This window comes from Narcine bancroftii, chromosome 11 (genome assembly GCF_036971445.1).
Source record: "Narcine bancroftii isolate sNarBan1 chromosome 11, sNarBan1.hap1, whole genome shotgun sequence".
NCBI classification, from domain to species: Eukaryota; Metazoa; Chordata; class Chondrichthyes; order Torpediniformes; family Narcinidae; genus Narcine; species Narcine bancroftii.
The window spans coordinates 44,666,092-44,682,103 of NC_091479.1; the positions used below are offsets into that span (position 1 = coordinate 44,666,092).

General features: G+C 45.0%; 1 long non-coding RNA gene across 1 annotated transcript in view; it reads right to left on the minus strand.

Moving 5' to 3' along the window:
• Positions 1-10,930: 10,930 nt before the first annotated feature.
• The window catches only part of LOC138745322 (uncharacterized), a 29,047-nt gene continuing 23,965 nt past the window's right edge, over positions 10,931-16,012 (minus strand). The window contains exon 3 of the long non-coding RNA XR_011346169.1: positions 10,931-10,973. This is a non-coding gene — a long non-coding RNA (uncharacterized lncRNA). The remainder of the gene's footprint in view (positions 10,974-16,012) is intronic.

A 16,012-nucleotide genomic window follows, 5' to 3' on the forward strand; every position in this document is an offset into this window, starting at 1 on the left:
AGGATAAATTTTAATGGTGATTTTTGGGAGACTGAGGCAGATATTATTTAACCGGGTTCACAGTAGGGAGAAGGTTTAATGGTGATGTACGGTTGAATGAGGCAGATACTGTGAAATTGGGTAAACAGTGGGGAGAGGATTTAGCAGTGATATACAGTAGACTGAGGTAGATATTGTGACACCGTGTTCGGGAGAAGGTTTATCAGTGATGTAAGATAAACAGGGGTAGATACTGTGACAACAGGTTCACAGTGGGAAGGAGGTTTAACGGTGATACATGGAAGACTGAGACAGATACTGAGACACTGGGTTCACAGTAGGGAGAAGGTTTAACATTAATGTGCGGTAGACTTAGGCAGATTCTGTGACAGTGAGTTCAAATTAGGGAGAAGGTTTAACGGTGATTTTCGGTAGATTGAGACTGATACTATGACACAGGATTTACACTAGTGAGAAGGTTTAACAGTAATGTACGGTAAATGTTGGCAGATACCATGAAAATGAGTTCACAGAAGTAAGAAGGTTTAATAGTGATGTACGATTAACTGTGGCTGATACTGTGACACCAGGTTCAGAGTTCGGAGAAGGTTTAATGTGATGTACGGCAGAATGAGGCAGATACAGTTACACCGGGCTCTCAGTGGGGAGAAGGTTTAATGGTGATGTACGATATAATGTGGCAAATACTGTGACACTGGACTCACAGTTGAGAAATAGATCAACGTTGAGGTCCAGCAGACTGAGGCAGATACTGTGACACAGGATTCACACAAGTAGGAAGAAGGTTTAACAGTGATGTACAATATAGCAGAATCTGTGGCACTTGGTTAACAGTGGAGAGAAGTTTTAATGGTGATGTACTGTTGACTGATGCAGATTCAGTGATACCGGGTTCGTAGTGGGCAGAAGTTTTAACAGTGATGTTTGGTGGAGTAAGACAGATTCTGTGACATCAGGTTCACAGTTTGAGAATGTTTTACAGTGTATGATAAATAGTATAAGATACTGTAAAACCAGGATCAAAATGGGGAGGAGGTTTAATTGAGATATATGGGAGATATACAGTAGACTAATGCAGATACTGTGACACCATGTTCACAGTGAGGAGAAGGTTTTACGGTGATGTATGAAATTGAGGTAGATACCGTGACTCCAGGTGCACAGTTTGATTCGTTTTAAAAGTGATGTACGGGAGACTGAGGCTGATACTATGACACTTTGTTCACAGTTGGGAGAAAGTTTAACAGTGATGTCCAAAAAACTCTGGCATATACTGTGACACCAGGATCACAGTGGGGAGTAGGTTTAATGGTGATATACAGGAGACTGAGGAAGATACTGTTACATCGGGTTCACAGTGTGGAGAAGGTCTATGGGTGATGTAAGGTATATTGAGGCAGATATTGTTACTCCAGGTTAACAGTGGGGAGAAGGTTTAACATTGTACAGTGAGCTGTGACCTACTGTGAGACAGGATTTACATTCATGAGAAGGTTTGACAGTGATGTTCTATAAACTGTGTCAGATACTGTGACACCAGATTAACAGTGGGAGGAGGTTTAACGGTGATGTAAAATAAACTGTGCAGATATAGTAAAACAGTGGGGAGAAGGATTACTGGTTATGTATGGGAAACTGAGGCAGATACCGTGACACTGGGTTCACAGTGGGAAGAATGTTTAATGTGATGTACGGATGACTTTGGCAAATATGGTAACACCAAGTTCACAGTAGTGAGAAGGTTTAACAGTGATGTACAATAAACTATGTCAGATATTGTGACACCAGGTTCACAATGGCAATAATGTTTAAAGGTGATGTAAATTAACTGTGGCAGATAAAGTGACACCAGATTCACAGTGGAGAGAGGTTTAATGCTGATGTATGGAAGAATGGGGCAGATACTGTGGCACCGGGTTCACAATGGGGTGAAGGTTTATCAGTAATGTACAATAAACTGTGTCAGATACTGTGACATCAGGTTCACAGTGGGAAGAATCTTTATCAGTGATGAATAATAAACTCTGGTGCATACTGATATACAGAGTTCACAGTGGGGAGTTTGTTTACATGATGTACAATAAACTGTGGCAGATACTGTGACACCGACTTCACAGTAGTGAGAACGTTTAACAGTGGTATACAATAAATTGTGGCAGATAAATTGACACCATGTTCACAGTGAGGAGAATGTTTAACTGAGATGTACGTTGAACTGAGACAGATACTGTGACACCGGGTTCAGAGCAGTGAAAAGATTTAACAGCGATGTATAAAAAATTCTGGCATATACTGTGTGACTAGGTTCATGGTGGAGAGAAGCTTTAATGGTGATGTATGGTGCAGTGAAACAGATATTATGACACCGTGTTCACAGATGGATATCCAACTGCACGAAAACCAACAAGGTTGGGTCAGATACAGCAATGAGCTCTCCGAACCCTTCTCCATTAACAATGGCGTGAAGCAAGGCTGTGTTCTCGCACCAACCCTCTTTTCAATCTTCTTCAGCATGATGCTGAACCAAGCCATGAAAGACCTCAACAATGAAGATGTTGTTTACATCCGGTACCGCACGGATGGCAGTCTCTTCAATTTGAGGCACCTGCAAGCTCACACCAAGACACAAGAGCAACTTGTCCGTGAACTACTGTTTGCATACGATGCCGCTTTAGTTGCCCATTCAGAGCCAGCTTTCCAGCGCATGACGTCCTGTTTTGAAGAAACTGCCAAAATGTTTGGCCTGGAAGTCAGCCTGAAGAAAACTGAGGTCCTCCCTCAGCCAGCTCCCCACCATGACTACAAGCACCCCCACATCTCCATCGGGCACACAAAATTCAAAACAGTCAACCAGTTTACCTATCTCGGCTGCACCATTTCATCGGATGCAAGGATTGACAACGAGATAGACAACAGACTCGCCAAGGCAAATAGTGCCTTTGGAAGACTACACAAAAGAGTCTGGAAAAACAACCAACTGAAAAACCTCACAAAGATTAGCGTATACAGAGCCGTTGTCATACCCACACTCCTGTTCAGCTCCGAATCATGGGTCCTCTACTGGTATCACCTACGGCTCCTAGAATGCTTCCACCAATGTTGTCTCCGTTCCATATTCAACATTCATTGGAGCGACTTCATCCCTAACATTGAAGTACTTGAGATGGCAGAGGCCGACAGCATCGAATCCATGCTGCTGAAGATCCAACTGCGCTGGGTAGGTCACGTCTCCAGAATGGAGGACCATCGCCTTCCGAAGATCGTGTTATGGCGAGCTCTCCACTGGCCATCATGACCGAGGAGCACCAAAGAAGAGGTACAAGGACTGCCTAAAGAAATCTCTTGGTGCCTGCCACATTGACCACCGCCAGTGGGCTGATATCGCCTCATACTGTGCATCTTGGTGCCTCACAGTTTGGCGGGCAGCAACCTCCTTTGAAGAAGACCGCAGAGCCCACCTCACTGACAAAATACAAAGGAGGAAAAACCCAACACCCAACCGCAACCAACAAATTTTCCCTTGCAACCGCTGCAACCGTGTCTGCCTGTCCCGCATCGGACTTGTCAGCCACAAACGAGCCTGCGGCTAACGTGGACATTATCCCTCCATAAATCTTTGTCCACGAAGCCAAGCCAAAGAAGAAGAAGAAGAAGAAGAAAGATAATAAACTCTGGCATGTACAGTTATACTGAATTCACAGTGGGGAGAAGGTTTCAGTGTGATGTACGGGAGACTGAGGCAGATACTGTGAGACCTGGTACAAAGTGGGGAGAATGTTTAACATTTATGTAAGAAAATTTGTGGCAGATAGGGTGACACCAGTTTCTCAGTTGAGAGAAGGTTTAATGGTGATGTTCGGTAGACTGAGACATATACTGTGACACCGCGTTCACAGTGGGAGGTTTGTCACTGATGTACAATAAGTTGTGGTAGATACTTTGACACAAGGTTCACAGTGGGTTGAAGCTTTAACTGTAATATACGGATGTCTGAGAAGGATACTGTGACACCGGTTTACATGTGTGAGAAGGTTTGACAGTGAGGTTCAATGAACTGTGGCAGATACTGTGACACCAGGTTCACAGTGCGGTGGGGGTTTAATGGTGTCACGCAATACGTTGTTGCAGGTACAGTGACACAGAGTTCACAGTGGAGAGAAATTTTAATGGTGAATTTCGGGAGATTGAGGCAGATATTATTTCACCGGGTTCACAGTGGGCAGAAGGTTTAACAGTGATGAACTGTGTCAGATACTGTTACACCAGGTTCACAGTGGGGAGAAGGTTTAACAGTGATGAACTGTGTCAGATACTGTTACACCAGGTTCACAGTGGGGAGAAGGTTTAACAGTGATGAACTGTGTCAGATACTGTGACACCAGGTTCACAGAGGGGAGAAGGTTTAACAGTGATGAACTGTGTCAGATACTGTGACACCAGGTTCACAGTGGGGAGAAGGTTTAACAGTGATGAACTGTGTCAGATACTGTGACACCAGGTTCACAGTGGGGAGAAGGTTTAACGGTGATGAACTGTGTCAGATACTGTGACACCAGGTTCACAGTGGGGAGAAGGTTTAACAGTGATGAACTGTGTCAGATACTGTGACACCAGGTTCACAGTGGGGAGAAGGTTTAACAGTGATGAACTGTGTCAGATACTGTGACACCAGGTTCACAGTGGGCAGAAGGTTTAACGGTGATGAACTGTGTCAGATACTGTGACACCAGGTTCACAGTGGGGAGAAGGTTTAACAGTGATGAACTGTGTCAGATACTGTGACACCAGGTTCACAGTGGGGAGAAGGTTTAACGGTGATGAACTGTGTCAGATACTGTGACACCAGGTTCACAGTGGGGAGAAGGTTTAACGGTGATGAACTGTGTCAGATACTGTGACACCAGGTTCACAGTGGGGAGAAGGTTTAACAGTGATGAACTGTGTCAGATACAGTTACACCAGGTTCACAGTGGGGAGAAGGTTTAACAGTGATGAACTGTGTCAGATACTGTGACACCAGGTTCACAATGAGGAGAAGAATTAACAGTGATGTACAGTTGACTGAGGCAGATAATGTCACAGTGGGGAGAATGTTTAACAGTAATGTATGTTAGACTTTGGCAGATAATGTGACACCGAGTTCACACTAGTGAGAAGGTTTAACAGTGATTTACGATAAGCTGTGACAGATACTGTGACACCATGTTCACCACGGTAGGAAGAAGGTTTAACGATGATGTGAAATGAACTGTGGTAGATAAAGTGACACCAGGTTCACAGTGGGGAGAGGTTTAAAAGTGATGTATGGAAGAATGAGGCAGATACTGTGACCCCAATTTCACAGTGGGGATGAGGTTTAACAGTGATGAACGATAAACTGTGTCAGATATTGTGAAATTTGAACAGTAATATACAATAAACTGTTTGATACTGTGACACCAGGTCTAGTGGTTTAAAGGGGGAGAAGGTTTAACAATGATGTATGGTAGACTGAGGCAGATACTAAGATTATGGCTTCACAACAGTGAGAAGGTTTAACAGTAATGTACAATAAACTGTGGAAGATACTGTGACACTGGGTACACAGCACTGAGAAGGTTTAACAGTAATGTACAATCCTTGGGTCGTAGGTTTTATATCGGAGTATACTTCTCCTATCCAGGTTGCTTAACCGGGCTGGAGAGGCCTGCCTCCCCTCTTCGGCTGAACCATACCTGGAGATCCATGGCCGCTGTCCTCAGTCATGGGGTGGAGCCCCCTGGGCTCGGCCTGATTGCTCTATGCTTCCAATCTATATTGGTTCTGCTTTGTGTTCCAGGCATTAATTAAATGGCCCAGACCGGGGCCTCCGCTTGCTTCTCTCTGCCGAGGCCGGGTCCACTGCCTCCACCTCCCCTCTGCCTGGACCAGGGCCGCCGCCTTCCCTCTGCCCGGACCGGGGCCACCGCCTGTCCCTGCCCCTGGCCCAGGGCCGCCGCGTTACACTGCACCCGGAACAGGGCCGCCGCCTGTTTCCTCTCTGCCGAGGCCGGGGTCGTCGCCTCCTCCTCCCCTCTGCCCGGACCGGGGACTCCGCCTGCTTCTCTCTGCCGAGGCCGGGGCCACCGCCTCCACCTTCCCTCTGCCTGGACCGGGGCCGCCACCTTCCCTCTGCCCGGACCAGGGCCGCCGTCTTTCCCTGTTCCTGGACCAGGGCCGCCGCCTTTCACTGCACCCGGACCAGGGCCTCCGCCTGTTTCCTCTCTGCCGAGGCCGGGGCCGTTATCTCCTCCTCCCCTCTTCCCGGACCGGGGCCGCCGCCTTCCCTCATCCCGGACTGGGGCCGCCGCCGTTTTTCTGCCCTGACCGAGGATGCCGCCTCTTTACTTCTGCCTGAACCGGGGCCTCTGCCAGCTTTCCCTCTGCCGAGGCCAGGGCCGCCACTTCCTCCTCCCCTCTTCCCTGACTGGGGTCACCGACTTCCCTGTGCCCGGACTGGGGCCGCCGCCTCCTACTCTTTGCCCGGACCGGGGCCGTCGCCTCCTTCCCGGTACAGGGAAGGTTTTAAGGCCAAACAAACTGCTTTACCTGCACGGACGGCCGCACGGGCGCCGCCATCGAACCATGGGTGTAAAGGGTGGGGCCAGTACTGCGCACACTGTACTCTACCTAAAAGCTCCTTTGCGCAAGCCCAAGGACATATCCACGTCCTCCCCTTCCATGTCCTACCCTTCAAAAGATGCACACAAGCTCAAGCTAGCATGCTGGAACATCAGAACCATGCTAAACAAGGATGACAGCTACCGACCTGAACGTCGGTCTGCCCTCATTGCTCAAGAACTCCTCAGACTTGGCATTGACATAGCCCCTCTCAGCGAAGTCCACCTTGCAGATGCAGGCAGCCTCCAAGAACGTGGCGCGGGCTACAAGCCTATGGCTGAATAACGCCTATCCGGTGTAGGCTTCCTGGTCAAGAACTCCATTGTCTCCAAACTCGAAAACCTCCTGACAGGCCAATCTGACTGGATCAGGTCCATGCGACTCCCCCTTCAAAACAAGCGACACATCACCCTCATCGGGGTCTATACCCCAACACTCCAGGCGGAGCCAGCAGAAAAGGACAAGTTCTACACTGATCTGCGCAACCTCATCCAACACACCCCAACAGCTGACAACGCTCGAGTCGGCAAAGACTCAGAAACCAGGCCAGGAATCCTGGGCAAGCATGGTGTCGGCAAGTGCAATGACAACGAGCGCCTCCTGTTGCAGCTCTGCGCAGAACAGTGGCTTGTCATTACGAACACCCTTTTCCAGCAGAGGGAAAGCCTGAAGTCTACCTGGATGCATCCCCGATCCAAACACTGGCACCTCCTGGACTACGTCCTGGTGCGAGAAAGAGACAAACAAGATGTGCTCCACATCAGGGTCATGCCCAGCACGGAATGCCACACTGACCACCGGCTTGTCCGCTGCAAGCTCAACCTTCGCTTCAAGCCAAAGTTCAGGAAGAGTAGAGCCCCCAGAAAGAGGTTCAGTGTTGGAAACCTGCAGTCAGACGAGGTGAGAGGAAACTTCCAGGCAAACCCCCAAGCAAAGCTCGAGGGTCCAAACTGCCTCACGGACACGTCCCCTGAAACCCTCTGGGATCAGCTGAAAACGGCCATACTGCAATCCACTGAAGAGGTACTGGGCTTCTCCTCCAGGAAAAACAAGGACTGGTTTGACGAAAACAACCAGGAAATCCTGGAGCTGCTGGCAAAGAAGCGAGCTGCCCACCAGGCTCACCTTGCAAAGCCGTCCTGGCCAGAGAAAAAACGAGCCTTCTGTCTCACATGCAGCCATCTTCAGCGCAAACTCCGGGAGATCCAAAATGAGTGGTGGACTAGCCTCGCCAAACAAACCCAGCTTAGCGCTGACATTGGCAACGTCAGGGGTTTTTATGAGGCTCTAAAGGCTGTGTACGGCCCCTCACCCCAAGTCCAAAGCCCACTGTGCAATTCAGACGGCAAAGTCCTCCTCAGGAAAAAGATCTCCATCCTCAACCGAAGGTTAGAACATTTCCAATCTCTTTTCAGTGCCAACCGCTCAGTCCAAGAATCTGCCCTGCTCCAGCTCCCTCAACAGCCCTTAAGGCTAGAGCTGGATGAGGTCCCTACCCGGGAAGAGACATGTAAGGCAATTGAACAACCGAAAAGTGGCAAAGGAGCAGGTATGGACGGAATCCCCCCAGAGGTCTGGAAGGCTGGCGGCAAAACCCTGCATGCCAAACTGCATGAGTTTTTCAAGCTCTGCTAGGATCAAGGAAAGCTTCCCCAGGACCTTCGTGATGCCATCATCATCACCCTGTACAAAAACAAAGGTGAGAAATCAGACTGCTCAAACTACAGGGGAATCACTCTGCTCTCCATTGCAGGCAAAATCTTCGCTAGGATACTCCTTAATAGAATAATACCTAGCGTCGCCGAGAATATTCTCCCAGAATCACAGTGCGGCTTTCGCGCAAACAGAGGAACCACTGACATGGTCTTTGCCCTCAGACAGCTCCAAGAAAAGTGCAGAGAGAACAAAACAAAGGACTCTACATCACCTTCGTTGACCTCACCAAAGCCTTCCTTACCGTGAGTAGAAAAGGGCTTTGGCAAATACTAGAGCGCCTCGGATGGTTATCCAACTGCACGAAAACCAACAAGGTCGGGTCAGATACAGCAATGAGCTCTCCGAACCCTTCTCCGTTGACATCAGCATGAAGCAAGGCTGCGTCCTCGCACCAACCCTCGTTACTATCTTCTTCAACCTGATGCTGAAACAAGCCATGAAAGACCTCAACAACGAAGACGCTGATTACATCCGGTACCGCACGGATGGCAGTCTCTTCAATCTGAGGCGCCTGCAAGCTCACACCAAGACACAAGAGCAACTTGTCCGTGAACTACTCTTTGCAGACGATGCTGCTTTAGTTGCACATTCAGAGCCAGCTCTCCAGCGCATGACGTCCTGTTTTGCGGAAACTGCCAAAATGTTTGGCCTGGAAGTCAGCCTGAAGAAAACTGAGGTCCTCCATCACCCAGCTCCCCACCATGACTACCAGCCCCCCCCACCCCCCACATCTCCATTGGGTACACAGAACTCAAAACGGACAACCAGTTTACCTATCTCGGCTGCAGCATTTCATCTGATGCAAGGATTGACAACGAGATAGACAACAGATTCGCCAAGGCAAATAGCGCGTTTGGAAGACTACACAAAAGAGTCTGGAAAAACAACCAACTGAAAAACCTCACAAAGATTAGCGTATACAGAGCCATTGTCATACCCACACTCCTGTTCGGCTCCAAATCATGGGTCCTCTACCGGCATCACGTATGGCTCCTAGAACGCTTCAATAATCATTGTCTCCACTCCATCCTCAACATTCATTGGAGAGACTTCATCACCTACATCGAAGTACTCGAGCTGGCAGAGTCCAAAAGCATCGAATCCACACTGCTGAAGATCCAACTGCGCTGGGTAGGTCACGTCTCCAGAATGGAGGACCATCGCCTTCCGAAGATCGTGTTATATGGTGAGCACTCCACTGGCCACCGAGACAGAGGTGCACCAAAGAAGAGGTACAAGGACTGCCTAAAGAAATCTTTTGGTGCCTGCCACATTGACCACTGCCAGTGGGCTGATATCGCCTCAAACCGTGCATCTTGGCGCTTCACAGTTCGGCGGGCAGCAAGCTCCGTTGAAGAAGACCACAGAGCCTACCTCACTGACAAAAGACAAAGGAGGAAAAACCCAACACCCAACCCCAACCAACCAATTTTTTCTTGCAACCGCTGCAATCGTGTCTGCCTATCCTGCTTCGGACTTGTCAGTCATAAACGAGCCTGCAGCTGATGTGGACATACCCCTCCATACCCCTCCAAGCCAAAGAATGTACAATAAACTGTGGCAGGTACTGTAACACCAGGATCACAGTGGGGAGAATATTTAACAGTGATGTACGAAGACTGAGGCAGATACTGTGACACTGGATTCACAAAAGGGAGAAAGTTTATCAGTGGTGTACGCTAAACTGTGGAAGATACTGTGACACCGAGTTCACATTAGTGAGAAGGTTTAACAGTGATGTACAATAAACTGTGGCAGGTACTGTTACACCAGGTTCACAGTGCGTAGAAAGTTTAATGGTGATGTACAGTAGACTGAGGCAGATACTGTGACCCTGGGTTTACAGTACAGGGAATGTTTAAAAGTGATGTACAATAAAATGTGGCAGATATTGTGAAACCAGGTTCACAGGGGGAAGAATGTTTAAAAGTGATCCACATTACACTATTGCAGATACATTGACAGTGGGTTCACAGTAGGGAGGAGATTTAAGGGTGATGTATGGGAGACTGAGGTAGATACTGTGACACTAGGTTTACAGTGGGGAGAATGTTAAACGGTGCTGGACGGTAGACTGAAGCAAATACTATTACATCAAGTTCACAGTGGGGAGAAGGTTTAACGCTGATGTACTATAGACTGAGGCAGAAACTATGAGACAGGATTCACATTCGTGAGGTTTAACAGTGATGTACGATTAACTGTGTCAGATACTTTGACATCAGGTTCATATTGGGGAGAAGGTTTAATGGTGATGTACGGTAGAGGGAGGCAGATACTGTGACACAAGGCTCATTGTATTGTTCATTTTTCTTAATTACAACATCTAATTTATATCTCCATTTTTTTTTGTGGCAACTTCCAAACATTCCATAAACTTCAATTCTAATCAGATTTTGTTCATTTAAATAGGTCACCACAAAAATCCCAAATCATTTGGTCTCTTAAGTACGCTGCACAAAATTAAATTCTTTACCTGGGTTTGGGTTCAACGGCACTTCAGTCTGTTTCATTATTTTTTCAGCCCCACGTTTTGTGCTTTCTGCTTTGCCCAGCCGATTCGCCAAATGAGCATCCAACTCTGTCTTCTCAGCTTGACCCAACATCTCCTCTGTAAACTTAAGCAAACCAAGATGACTAAAGTTAAAATTTTCACATCTGCATTTTCAAAAGCAAAAATCACGCTGTGACTTGCAGTTTCACATCATAATCCCACTTGCTAAACTTGCAAGCAACTACACCACATCTTACAGCTGGAAAATTGCAAGAAAACTGCTTGGTTAAAGCAAAGATTCCACCCAGTCACCCCATTAAAGGCCTCCAGGTTAACAACAGATAGCAACCTGAAAGTTAAATACAAAGATCTGTATCAGGAATATTAACAGGGTTTTAAAAAAAATCATGTACATTATTGAAAGAAAACTCCTCAGGGAACACCAGACTCTTGTTGAACAATTCCTGTTGTATTCCTCAAAATGGTTTGAATCTTGATTTCAAGCAGAGTCAGTTGGTGAGATTGTTGGTCCAGAAAAAACCCTGCCCACACATTCCCTTAAATACCTGCAAAGTCCTGGCTCAGTTCTGCTCCATGCTAAAGCTATCAGAGCTTTTCTGAAGAGATAACGGACTTCAGATCCTGGTACATTGAGTCAAAAACACCCTAATGTTTCCCTGAACAACACACCTCTCTCTGAAAAACAACAAGAACCTTCCTGAGCAGTGCTCATTTACCTTTCAAGCACCAAATCCTGGTGAACTTTATACATATATTTTTATTTATATCTATATATATATATAGGTCTTTATTCTTTGGAGCGTAGAAGGTTGAGAGGGGATTTGATAGAAGTATTTAAGATTATGAAAGGGATAGACAGAATGGATGTGGATAGACTATTTCCGTTAAGAGGAGGAAAGATTAAAACAAGAGGACATGAGTTAAGAATTAAGGGGCAGAGGTTTAGAGGTAACATGAGGGGGAACTTCTTTACTCAGAGAGTGGTAGCCGTGTAGAATGATCTTCCGGGAGAAATAGTGGTGGCGGAGTCAATTGTATTATTTAAGAAAAGGTTGGACAGGTGCATGGATGAGAAGAAGATGGAGGGTTATGGGCATTGTGCAGGGAGGTGGGACTAGAAAGGGGTGTTTGGTTCGGTGCGGACTAGAAGGGCCTAATGGCCTGTTTCCGTGCTGTAATTGTTATGTTATATGTTATGTTATATGTTAAATTCTGTACACAGTATGAATGGCCTGAAACCAGTGAAGTTGGAGGAATGAGAAGTGAGATTGGACTGTGAACCAAAGAACTTTTCTGAACTTACACACACATTACACACACGTGCACTTAAATTAGAAGGTGGGTAAGTTAAGTAAATTAAGTTAAAGTAGTAAAATAGTGATAAGTTAACATGTAAATCCGTGTTCATGTTGAAAGATAATTAAAATCAGCTTTTGTTTAAGTCACCATTTGTCTTGGTGAATATCTATTGCTGCTGTGTTTTGGGATCCTCTGGTCTCGTAACACAGCACCAAGCTTCAGGTAATGATAATAGTCCAAAAAAGGGACCCGGCATCTTTTGAAAATTATTAATTGACTCTTCAATAATTATTGTAAATATTAACAAGACATAATATCATTTCACTGTTGTGTTTGTGTCGTTGGAGAATTCCCTTTCCATTCAATCAGAATTAGAGTTTTGGGTGCCGTATTTGAGAAAAGATGTGCTGGTGTTGGAGAAGGTCAGCGATGATTTACTGGAATGATATCAGGAATGAAAGGGTTAGTGTATGAGGAACAATTGTCGACTCCTCGACTGTACTAGTTGGAGTACAGAAGGAGAAGAGAGACCTCAGCGGCATTTCAAATGCTGGAAGGCTTGGACAGAGTACATATGGCAAAGATGATTCCCATGGTAGGAGATTCTAGAACAAGGGACATAATTTCAGGATAAAAGGGTGTCAATTTAAAACAGATGTGGAAAAATTGATTTTGTCAGTGGTTCATGGATCTGTGGAACTGAGGTCATTGGGTGTATTTCAGGCAGAGAATGACGGGTATTTGATTAGTCAAGGAATCAAGGGTTAAGGGGAGAGAGCTGGGCAGTGGGGATGAGTGGAAGAATGGTTGAACAGACTCAATGGGCCTATTTCTGCCCCTGTATCTTGTGATCTATATCCTGCGGAAGACCAAGACAACCCTCCTCTTGTATTCCATTATCAGAAAACAGTCTGCATCATGAGCTTATGTCATGTGAACCCATTTCCTATTGAATCCCATGTTACAAGTGACCCAATACAACTTCTGCATTGAGAGGACTACAGCTTCCTCATTTTTAAAATTGTTATTGAGCAGCTCAAATGAGATTTCTTGGTTCTTTTTTTGAAAGGGAAAAATTGCCATCAAATAAAATAGGAGAGAGAAAGCAGATGAATTCTATATGTGGGTGTAATGGAGGATTAAAACCATGTACCCAGATGCTTTTTGCTTATGTGGAACTGACGACACTGGGTCCACACGCAGGTCACCTTACTTTCAGAATTAGCAGATGTAATTAAACTCAGCCATGGGGACTTATCTGAAGATACACTTTGAAATGGAATTCCACTGTGAGGCCCAGGGAAAGCAGTTGTCAAATGCAACACTCTGAAATTGACGAATTGGTCACAACCTGTCTTGCTCGAGAAGTTTTAATAAGTCTTTGTATCTACGAGATAAACCAGGAAATCATAACATCCTGGTTCCATAATAATTAATCTTCTAAATTGTAGAATATAATGTTCAGTTTTGATTTTGACTGACAAATATTAGAAGGAGTAGGCGCATGATTAATTGTTTTTGGGGTATATAAGCCTGTGGTCCTGCTGCTGAAGTTTAGACTCTCCAAGCGCCCTGACAACCTACTACAAGTGTACAGTCGTTGCCTCGCTTCGGCAGTTGGGACCAGCCCAGGCATTGATAAGTATAGTTGGGAAGGGCTTGCATATTGTAGTGTGAAATCAGCTTTTGAATTAGTAATAAACATTAGTATAAACTGAACTGCTCTTGGTGTGTGTGTCTATTTTCTTTCGGTAGCTCAAACACTGTGACCAATCTAAAATGAACAAAATGAGAGGTATAAGTTTACCCAAGACAGTGGGATTCAAAATTAAAGGTCGGTGATAAAAATACACCATTGTTGAAACATATAATTAATATATGGAATAAAACATATGATTAATATATGGAATGAAATTGGTGTAAGTGGATGTACATCACCCAGGATGGCTTTGATTCAAAATCCTCGTATCTTTTTCCAAGGATCATCAATTTCTGGACAGCTGGTTTCATAAGGGAATTATAAATGTTGAAGATTGTTGTGAAAGTGGTCAATTAATGTCATTTGAGCAACTGAAAAATAAATATCGTATAACTCATCGCAATCTTTTTTGCTATTTCCAACTAAGAGCATATTTGAAAGCTAAGTTAGGATCAACCATGTGGTACTGAAATAGAAATTCCTTATAAAGAGGAATTGTTAAAAAATTTACTTCGATTATGTCCTCTTTATTACAAGTAGGAACTTTTAAACGAGGAGTTCATAAGTCGAGACAAAGGTGGGAAATGGATCTGAATATTTTAATTGATTGGCAAATTAGGGCAGGTCCATATAAGGATCTCAATGTAAGATAAAAATTAGTTCAGTTTAATTCTTTTTACATCCGTAATGTAGCATATGTCAGAAAGGATTTTAACTGAAAGCTGCACTTGGAGTCAGGTGACTCAGGCAGTTGGATTTAAAAAGCTCAACATGAAGCTGATTTGGGAATAGAGATCACGTGATCCAGAGGAGTTGTATTAATTCACTTCAACTCAGCATTTTGGATCGATTGACCAGAGTTCCACACTGCAGCAGTGAGGAAGGAATTCATAACTAGTTTTTCTTCTGCAGTTACTTCTTACACCAGAGAAATTGAATAGAATAAAATCAGAATTATCAGATCAATGTTTGAGGTGTGGTGAAGATGTAGAAACTTTCTTGCATACAACTTAGCTTTGTCTTAATGCAAGATCTTTTTGGGGAGAATAACAAATTTTTTTGGAACAAGTTATAGGAGCTGTTTTTCCACAAAATCCAACCTTAATTTTATTAGGAAATATTGAAGGAACAAGGCCCAAATTAAAACTATTAAAGTATCAATTGAAATTTGTTTAATTAATGTTAGCGGTGATGAGGAAATGTATTGCACTTATTGGATATCAGATATAATTTTAGGGATGTCAAGATGACATGCAAAAATTCAAAGTTGTCTTCCTTTAGAAAAAAATACTTCAAGCTTGAGAAATGTATACTCTATGCTTTTGCAAATTTGGCACCTGCATATTCAAATATTAGGCTTCAATTTGTAAAAATGCCCTTTCCATCCCTCTAGACATGCTAGATTCTACTCTAAGTTGTAAAATTTTTATTTAAATGTGTTAGATTTCCTCGCCACCAAGAACTCTGGTGAAGCGGAGGACTAACACAGGGGACCAGAAAACAGGAAGACCACACACCATCAACATCTGAGAAGCGGAGGATTCATTCCACAGGTCAGTGACCATGGAAGCAGAACAGTGAGGGGTCCTGCATCTGTAGGACCCACATATCTGACAGGCTGTTGGTAATTTGAGGAGAGAAACCCACGCAGGCTATGGGCTTCTGGAGAAAGCAGTCAAGGAACTCACACTAGGCTGTGGATTGCTAGAGACAGGTTCAAAACTGGCTAAAAGGGTATCAGGTATCAGACTTGGGATACGAGTGGGTGCTAAATGGTTCCTAATTGTGTCAGAGGTTCAAAACTGGATCTTGCATTGTCAATGACTTGGATTCGTCTGTGACCATTGATAGAGAATCCACAGACCCTCAGTGACTTGGCCCAGGGCTTGGGATGGTGGGGTTGGGCAGTGGGGTGGGGTGGGGGGAGAGAGAGAGAGAGCACGACTCTCTTTTGCTTCTTTCTCTCACTGCAAGAGGTATTTCAGGCAATTTCTACCAATGGCGAATGTCTGCCTTAAAGCAGGATAAAAACAATTTTGTGTGATATAACACTTTTAAATTACATGACAGTAAATTGTCTCCTGAAATAGAGAGGTTCAAGTTTCAAACTATTACAAATTCCACTCACCAGAGCTACCTGGATT